At 32.3% G+C, this 10000-nt stretch overlaps 5 non-coding genes across 5 annotated transcripts in view; all 5 read right to left on the minus strand.

Annotated features, from left to right (window-relative positions):
* Nucleotides 1-455, minus strand: part of LOC145845489 (large subunit ribosomal RNA) — a 3631-nt gene extending 3176 nt beyond the window's left edge. Inside the window, exon 1 of the ribosomal RNA XR_014370375.1 lies at nt 1-455. This exon is cut by the window's left edge and continues 3176 nt beyond it. This is a non-coding gene — a ribosomal RNA (large subunit ribosomal RNA).
* Nucleotides 456-677: 222 nt separating this feature from the next.
* LOC145845521 (5.8S ribosomal RNA) lies at nt 678-830 on the minus strand. Its single transcript, XR_014370404.1, has one exon. It is a non-coding gene; the product is annotated as a 5.8S ribosomal RNA (ribosomal RNA).
* A 182-nt stretch (nt 831-1012) lies between these two features.
* LOC145845471 (small subunit ribosomal RNA) lies at nt 1013-2820 on the minus strand. The gene has a single exon (XR_014370359.1). It is a non-coding gene; the product is annotated as a small subunit ribosomal RNA (ribosomal RNA).
* Nucleotides 2821-6677: 3857 nt separating this feature from the next.
* Nucleotides 6678-6796, minus strand: LOC145845516 (5S ribosomal RNA). The gene has a single exon (XR_014370399.1). It is a non-coding gene; the product is annotated as a 5S ribosomal RNA (ribosomal RNA).
* Nucleotides 6797-9651: 2855 nt separating this feature from the next.
* On the minus strand, nt 9652-9770 carry LOC145845511 (5S ribosomal RNA). The gene has a single exon (XR_014370394.1). It is a non-coding gene; the product is annotated as a 5S ribosomal RNA (ribosomal RNA).
* Nucleotides 9771-10000: the final 230 nt, after the last annotated feature.

Below are 10000 nucleotides of genomic sequence, written 5' to 3' on the forward strand. Positions count from 1 at the left end.
GTCCGGCGACTCGATGGGCGCCTCCGTTTGCCTCCAAGCGGTTTCACGTACTCTTTAACTCTCTCTTCAAAGTGCTTTTCAACTTTCCCTCACGGTACTTGTTCGCTATCGGTCTCGAGCCAGTATTTAGCCTTAGATGGAGTTTACCACCCGCTTAGGGCTGCATTTCCAAACAACCCGACTCCGGGAAAACCGCTAGGACGAATTACGACCGCCGCCAAGGGCCTAACACCCGCTCTGGGAAAAGGCCTCGATCAGAAGAACGTGGGCAGTCGTTGGTTCGCCGCATGCTGAATTCCATACGCTACATTTCCTCGCCCTCCAAAAAGGCTCGGATTTAGCGCTGGGCTTATCCCGCTTCACTCGCCGTTACTAGGGGAATCCTTGTTAGTTTCTTTTCCTCCGCTTAGTGATATGCTTAAGTTCAGCGGGTCGTCCCGCCCGATCTCAGGTCAAAAGTGATGTACTACAAAAGTACATGCGCTTTGTACGTCGGCCTTTTGAAGTCACTTAACTTATTCTCGAGCACCTACCGTCGTTGCTACCTCACCCGAGGCCAGCAGGCTGCTCACGCTTCAGCTGTGAAATCGCCAGACCAGCTGTCTTTGACGACACGCTCCTTAATTAAGAAACGAGTCGCAGGCACTTTCAAACTAATGAAAGGATCGGTGTGTTAAAGACCCTGAGACGGACGTGGCCCCAGGATTACCCGAGGCCGCAATACGCGTTCAGAATATCGATGCTCAATGTGTCCTGCAATTCACATTACTTCTCGGAGCTAGCTCCGTCCTTCATCGACGCTCGAGCCGAGTGATCCACCGCTAAGAGATCTCTCGTGTTAATCAATCTCAATGCAACCAAAAAATCGTGTTCAAAAAGAAGCGGCCGCGCCAGCACTTGCGTGCTGAATTATTACTCCCGCTGTCAGAAAGCAACGCGACCGAACTATAACAGTTACAGGGCTCGGTCCCTTCGAAGAAGAGACGTCGCTTGAAATCAAATTTCGATTCGTTAATGATCCTTCCGCAGGTTCACCTACGGAAACCTTGTTACGACTTTTACTTCCTCTAAATGATCAAGTTCGATCGTCTTTTCGAACACCGGCGAGTGCGTTGCCGCACGTACCAGGCTCAATCGGAGGACCTCACTAAACCATTCAATCGGTAGTAGCGACGGGCGGTGTGTACAAAGGGCAGGGACGTAATCAACGCAAGCTAATGACTCGCGCTTACTGGGAATTCCTCGTTCAAGGGAAACAATTGCAAGTCCCTATCCCTAGCACGACCGGGGTTCAACGGATTACCCGGACCTTTCGGCCTAGGGAACACACGATGATCCGGTCAGTGTAGCGCGCGTGCGGCCCCGAACATCTAAGGGCATCACAGACCTGTTATTGCTCAATCTCGTGTGGCTAAACGCCACTAGTCCCTCTAAGAAGTTGTCTCCGACCCAATGGGTCGAGCAGCTATTTAGCAAGTAAGAGTCTCGTTCGTTATCGGAATTAACCAGACAAATCGCTCCACCAACTAAGAACGGCCATGCACCACCACCCACAGAATCAAGAAAGAGCTCTCAATCTGTCAATCCTCGCTGTGTCCGGGCCGGGTGAGATTTCCCGTGTTGAGTCAAATTAAGCCGCAGGCTCCACTCCTGGTGGTGCCCTTCCGTCAATTCCTTTAAGTTTCAGCTTTGCAACCATACTTCCCCCGGAACCCAAAGACTTTGGTTTCCCGGAAGCTGCCGGACAGTTCTTAAGTTCGACACTGCCCGATCGCTAGTCGGCATCGTTTAAGGTCAGAACTAGGACGGTATCTGATCGTCTTCGAACCTCTGACTTTCGCTCTTGATTAAAGAAAACATTCTTGGCAAATGCTTTCGCAGTCGTTCGTCTTGCGCCGATCCAAGAATTTCACCTCTAACGGCACAGTACGGATGCCCCCGTCCGTTCCTATTAATCATTACCTCGTGCTCCGAAAACCAACAAAATAGAACCGAGGTCCTATTCCATTATTCCATGCAACATTATACAAGCGTAAAGCCTGCTTTGAACACTCTAATTTTTTCAAGGTAAACTTGCCGGACCACCGCAACACTCAGTTAAGAGCACCGCGAAGGCACCGACCAACAAGAACAACAAGGCCAGTGCTAGCCTTTCGACCGACCAACCTCGCCGTCCCTATATCCAACTACGAGCTTTTCAACCGCAACAACTTAAATATACACTTTTGGAGCTGGAATTACCGCGGCTGCTGGCACCAGACTTGCCCTCCAATGGATACTCGTTAAAAAGTTTAAAGTGTACTCATTCCAATTGCAGGACCTCGTACGAGGTCTGCATTGTTATTTTTCGTCACTACCTCCCCGAGCCGGGAATGGGTAATTTGCGCGCCTGCTGCCTTCCTTGGATGTGGTAGCCGTTTCTCAGGCTCCCTCTCCGGAATCGAACCCTGATTCTCCGTCACCCGTTACAACCTCGGTAGGCCGATACCGTACCGACGATAGTTGATAGGGCAGTTGCTTTAATGAGATGTCGCCAGCACTAGGCCGTGCGATCCGCAAGCTTATCCAGAGTCACCATTGTAACGACCCGAAAGCCGGTTAGTTTTGGTCTGATAAATGCGCGCCTCACGTCAGTTCGGCGCTTTACGCATGTATTAGCTCTAGAATTGCCACAGTTATCCATGTAAAAGCGTACAATCAAATGAACCATAACTGATTTAATGAGCCATTCGCAGTTTCACTGTACGTGAGCTCGTACTTACACTTGCATGGCTTAATCTTTGAGACAAGCATATGACTACTGGCAGGATCAACCAGATAACTATCCGAGGGCGTTTAAACCCGTTGCTCGACTGAGCGTTTTTACTGTATAAATACAGACCTTTTCTATCACTCGGCTTAAAAGCCTTGCGAACGTTACTGAAAGTCGGCGCCGGCCTTTTGCTGTTTAAAGCGCCAGCCCGCGTCGACTGCAGCATGCAGCTATACAACTGACTGTTCTTTCTCCCGACCAACCGTTTGCCTTCTGCCGGTTAACTCGTCAGCAGCAACACGCCATCTGTCTGCTGCAGTTACCCGCCTCGAGCCGTGCCTGCCTGCGTCGGCTACTCGTCTCGACGACTTCGCAAAGCTATAAGCCTACCGCCGCTGGACGCTTGTAGTTTTTCATACGCTGCTCCAATGCGTTTACATAGCACGTTCGCCGCCGCTGCAATAGCCGCGCCTCGGGTGCTAAACAGTAATGCTTTAAGCCCGCTTTCTCGTCAAGTCGACCGAACGCACAAACACGTCTCTCTCACTAGTGTAAAGTAATGCATACGTGTATGATGCTCAAATGTTGCTGTTGAACTTTTTTTGCCGATTTTTTCCGATTTTTTTCAATTTCTTTGTTTCTTTTCGATTATTTTAATGTTTTAAGCTTATTTATGCTACGTTTAAATGTTTTAATACTTTTTTATACTTTATTTAATATGTTTAAAAGAAATAAATAAAAAAAAATATGTATAAACTACTTTTTTTAATGTTTTAAATATATATATATTTATTATAAATAAACTTTATTTGTATTATTTTTTATTTAAGCGTACTTTTTAAATCTTTATATTTGTTTTATCGTTTTAAGCACATTGCGATAAATATAATAAACAAAAAATTGAATAAAAATAATAATAATAAAAAAAAAAAAAAAAAAAACATAAGCTTATTTTATATTTTTATTTTATTTTTATTTAAACTTACTTTTCAAACCTTAATACTCGTTTTATTTTTTTAAGCAGATTGCGATAAATATAATAAACAAACAATTAAATGAAAATAAAATAAAAAAATCAAACATAAGCTTATTTTATATGTTACATTTTATCTTTATTTAAACTTACTTTTTAAACCTTTATAGTTGTTTTATTTTTTAAGCACATCGCGATAGATATAATAAACAAACAATGAAATAAAAATAATAATAATAATAATAATAATAATAATAATAATAATAATAAAAAATCATAAGCTTATTTTGTATGTTTCATTTTATTTTATTTAAAACTTACAATTTAAACCTTTGTATTTGTTCTATTCTTTTAAGCACATCGCGATAAATATAATAAGCAAACAATTTAATAAAAGTAAAATAAAAAAATCAAACATAAGCTTATTTTATATGTTTCATTTTATCTTTATTTAAACTTACTTTTTAAACCTTTATAGTTGTTTTATTTTTTAAGCACATCGCGATAGATATAATAAACAAACAATGAAATAAAAATAATAATAATAATAATAATAATAATAAAAAATCATAAGCTTATTTTGTATGTTTCATTTTATTTTTATTTAAACTTACTTTTTTAACCTTTATAGTTGTTTTATTTTTTAAGCACATGGCGATAGATATAATAAACAAACAATAAAATAAAAATAATAATAATAATAATAATAATAATAAAAAATCATAAGCTTATTTTGTATGTTTCATTTTATTTTTATTTAAACTTACTTTTTTAACCTTTATAGTTGTTTTATTTTTTAAGCACATGGCGATAAATATAATAAGCAAACAATTAAATAAAAATAATAACAAATAAATAAAACAATACGGCTAAACTATAAAAAGAAAACTAAATAACTGATAAATACTTGTAAAACATTATTTGAAAAATGTATTTTGAAACACAACACGATTGATTTATAAATAATAATATATTTTTAATTTGTGTAGTTCATTTAAAGTAGTCTCCCTTTTTGCTTCTGGTTTTATTAGAGTTATATATAACAATAAATGGTGTAGTTTATTTAAAGTAGTCTCCCTTTTTGCTTCTGGTTTAATTAAAATTATATAACACATACTATAGTAAGTTAAATAAACTATAGTAACTTTATAAAACTACTTTACAAAATACATTTGTATAATTTAATAACTTTAAAATAACTATCAAGAATAAAATAGAATAGCTTTAAGTTTAGTATACAATTGGTATGTAAATTGTGTAGTTTATTGAAAGTAGTCTCCTTATTTGCTTCTGGTTTTACTTGAGTTACATAACGTTAAATAAACATACTTAATAAACGTAACCATCAATACTGTCATTTTAATAAAACTAAGTACAAATACATTGAATTAACATAGAACTTTAAAAAGCCTTCGCTAGTATCTGTTGGTAACAGTAAATAACCTATTATGACTCACAATACAGGAGTGCGAAATTTATTTTTCATTTGATTTTTCAGGTATTTATTTATTTGTGGAAATAAACTTTTTTATTACATTAGAAACTAATTGAATTTTTCCTATAACTATACCTATTATTATATTTAGTATGCTTAAAAGTAATAAAATGACACGTCGCGATTATATAATAAACAAACAATCAAACAAACAAAGAAAAAAAAAAAAAAAAAAACTATTTTTTTAAACTTATATTTCAACTATATGTCTTATTTTATTTTCATTTAAACTTACTTTAAACCTCTGTATTTGTTATATATATATTTCAACACAATACGATTAAACTATAAGACAAACAACAAAATAAAATAATCACATTAATAAATACACTAAGCAAATAGCTAGAATAAATATAAATAGTTCAATATATACAATATATTTCTTCCATTTTTAAGTTACTTGTTAAACATATTTATTTAAAAATGTTTCTTTAGAATATAAAACTAACAGTTCTACAAATAAAGAAATTAAAAAGCCAATACACATAACACTAACTTTTCATAAATTAGATATGCAAATATGAACAAAATAGTAACTAAATTCTAAAGCTTTTGTAAACTGTGAACTTATAAACTTATAATAATAATTGCATATTCACCATTCACAATAGCTTTTTATTTAGTACACAACTGGTCTGTAAATTGTGTAGTTTATTGAAAGTATAATCCCGTTTTGCTTCTGGTTTAAATAAAGTTATACAACACATACTAAAGTAAATTAAATAAAGTAATTCACTACTATCGTATTAAATAAAACCAATTTACAAAATACATTAATTTAAATTAAAGTGAACTTTGAACTTATAATAATAATTGCATATTCACTATTCAGAATTTCTTTAAATTTAGTACACAACTGGTCTGTAAATTGTGTTGGTTCTATTCAAGTACTCTCCTTGTTTGTTTTGTTTTAGTTGTATTTATTTTTAGATACTAGCACATTCAATACACATAATAAAGTAAACCAAATAAACTCTATTAATTTAAACTAAGTACAAATACATTAAGTTAATACAAAACTTTAAAAAGCTTTTGCTAGTATCTGTTGGTAACAGTAAATAACTTATTATGACTCACAATACAAAAGTGCAAAATTTATTTTCGTTTGATTTTTCAAGTAGCCACGCTTTTATTTGTTTTTGGACAAAAAGACTTTAAAGTTTTAGTATAAAAGACTAGTTGTATTAATTTTAACTCAGAAAATTGTACTCTACAAGATGGTGCCATTATTTTTTCGATATCTCAAACTGGTCAAACCACTTTTTTAGCGCTCTAATTGGTTTAAACAGCAAATAAGCAAACAGCAAATAACGTTATCTGATTGGCTAAGGTTTTTGTTTGCTAATAACTAGAATTTTCTTTTCTTTTAAGCGTTAAAGAAATGTAAATAAACGAGTAATAAGTATAAATAGGTCAGAAAGAAAAATAGTACAAAAAAGATGAATTCAAAAAGCAAAGGCCTACGGCACGTGGTATTCCCAAGCGGTCACCCATCTAAGTACTAACCACGCCCGACACTGCTTAACTTCCCAGATCGGACGAGATGGGGTGTACTCAGTGTGGTATGGTCGTAGGCGTTTGAAGGCGTTTACAAGCCTTTATAAACCCTTCGGTTTATTTAAAAAACCTATTTGCACTTGATTTACAATCAATTTGATATTTTAAAATTATTCCTTATAAAATTTTAACCTGAATTAACTTTTTTTTTGTTTTTTTAATCAACAGTTACTCCCAAACTGTACTAAAACTGTATTGTAACTGTACAAAAGTGTTTGTTTAAATAATTGTTATCTATAAATTACCTAAGACCAGGAAAAGTAGAAGTAAAGTTTATTGAATTATTAAATAAATAAAATAAAATCGTAAAATAAAATAATACAATATGTTTACAATTTGTCATTGATCTATCCATTTATGTTATTGCATTACAAATACAAACATTGCATACATTCAAGAGTATTATTCATCAATCTTTTCAATATAATAAGTTTTAAATTTATATTTATTTTTAAATAATTCCTGACATTTTAGATTACCTGAGATTTTTTTTTAATTAAATTAATTTTAGTAATTAAATACTTGACGTTCTATTTTGTTTAATTTGATAACTCAACCATGTTTATTTTTTTTACTAATTTAAAAGAACTATTAAACTAAAAGACATTACATACAGCTTCTAAAAGTTTTAAACACCTTAAAAAATATTATTATTTTAAAGATATATTAAAGAACTAAACAGATATTACTCCTAAAAAATCTTGTTAATAATATATAAAAAGTACTCAAAGTCAGACTCGGAAATATATATACTGTTGTATATCTTACTTGAAGTTCACTGTAATTGACACTGTATAACAAAATTATAAAAATCAACCTATTTATATAGCAAAATATTTCTTTATCTTTGTCGTGGCGCGGTGGGTCAGTGGTCTTATCAGCTGACTCATAAGCAGAAGGTTGTAAGATCGAATCCCGCTAGTCGTCACGAAACACCACTATCGTTCAATGTTCGGGCTTCAAATTCTTTGAGATTATACTGTACTATTTATCTATCTAACTAATCTATCTAACAAATGTTGTTCAATCTAGGTTGTGGGTACTTGGGTCGAGTAATGCCTTTGACTTACAATCTGTTGTGGATTGACAATATTCCTCTATCTATCATTAAACAAATCTATCTAATAAATGTTGTTCAATCTAGGTTGTGGGTACTTGGGTCGAGTAATGCCTTTGACCTACAATCTGTTGTTGATTGTCAACATTCCTCTATCTATCAATAATGATTATATTCAATAATAAATGTTGATTAATTCAGTTGTAAGAAAACCAGTGCGCTGGTTAGGTTGGGTAAGGCCTTCGACTTACAATCTTGGGGATTATCAACGTTCATCACAAGTACAGTAACGATCTCATTGAATTTCCAGTTGGAACATAGGATTGTAGTGGTGGCCTACTTTGTAGGTTTTTTGCCTAGTTTGTTTTTTGCCTAGTAGTGTTTGCCTAGTTTGACAAACTATAGTATATATATTGTATAACTTTACTTGTATTATTTTTTATTTAAATTACTACTTATTATTAAAGAATTAAATTTTTTTAGAAAAAAAAACTATGTATTTTAACTAATGCTTATATTATATGTTTTGTTTTATTTTTATTCAAACTTACTTTAAACCTCTGTATTTTTTATACAATACGATTAAACTATATAACAGAAAAATAATTAAATAATCAAACTATTGAATAAGCAGTTAATTAGTGTGTTTTTTTATGCTTCTTTCATTTTTAACTTACTTGTTAACCATATTTCTTTTATTAAAGTATAAAACTAACAGTTACTAAAATAAAATAATCATAAAGTCAATACACAAAACACTAACTTTTTATAATTTAAATATGCAAACATGAATATAGTTATGAATCTATTATTTATTCAAATAGAATTATTCAAAGCTTATAATTATAAAGCTTTTGTATAATGTTTCAATTACAGTGAACTTTAAGTAAGATAAGTTTTTTTTTTTGTAATAACTACAAAATTGGTATTTTAGTTTATTATTAGTAACTAAATACTTATATTTATTATATTTAAAAAAAAACATCTATACTAACTCTAATTTCAAAGCATATTAAATACAAATTTTACCAACTAAATATTTATTTTTATTTTAATTATTATAACTTTCAAACATAAGCTTGTATACCTTATATACCTATATACCTCATATAGTAGGCTTGACATAACATAACATTATTTAATTCTTTTTGTTTGAAATAAACTCATTTAGTTATTAGTAAATTACAACATAAATGTTTATAACAATATAACTAAGATTTAGCTTTTGAGTTAGTAAACTTTGATAGTTTTCTTTTAATAGTTTAATAATCTTTATTTAAGTTCAAGCAAAATTGCTATATATTTAATACACATACAAAAGTAAACTAAGTAAACGTAATTCAATAGTTTCTATTAAGTAAAAGTAATTACAAATACATTAAGTTAATACAAAACTTTAAAAAGCTTTTGCTAGTATCTGTTGGTAACAGTAAATAACTTATTATGACTCACAATACAAAAGTGCAAAATTTATTTTCGTTTGATTTTTCAAGTAGCCACGCTTTTATTTGTTTTTGGACAAAAAAACTTTTAAGTTTTAGTATAAAAGACTAATTGTATTAATTTTAACTCAGAAAATTGTACTCTACAAGATGGTGCCATTATTTTTTCGATATCTCAAACTGGTCAAACCACTTTTTTAGCGCTCTAATTGGTTTAAACAGCAAATAACGTTATCTGATTGGCTTACGTTTTTATTTGCTAATAACTAGAATTTACTTTTCTTTTAAGCGTTAAAGAAATGTAAATAAACGAGTAATAAGTATAAATAGGTCAGAAAGAAAAATAGTACAAAAAAGATGAATTCAAAAAGCAAAAGCCTACGGCACGTGGTATTCCCAAGCGGTCACCCATCTAAGTACTAACCACGCCCGACACTGCTTAACTTCCCAGATCGGACGAGATGGGGTGTGCTCAGTGTGGTATGGTCGTAGGCGTTTGAAAGCGTTTACAAGCCTTTATAAACCCTTCGGTTTGTTTAAAAAACCTATTTGCACTTGATTTACAATCAATTTGATATTTTAAAATTAATCCTTATAAAATTTTAACTTGATGTAAGTATTTTTTTTATTAAAACCTTTTTTTTTGGTGTTTTAATTACAATTACTCCCTGTAACTTTATTTAAGACTTTGTTTAAAAGATTGTTAACTATATTCTATATTAAA

Source organism: Thalia democratica, unplaced genomic scaffold (assembly GCF_965202585.1).
Source record: "Thalia democratica unplaced genomic scaffold, ktThaDemo2.hap1.1 HAP1_SCAFFOLD_69, whole genome shotgun sequence".
Classification (NCBI taxonomy): Eukaryota; Metazoa; Chordata; class Thaliacea; order Salpida; family Salpidae; genus Thalia; species Thalia democratica.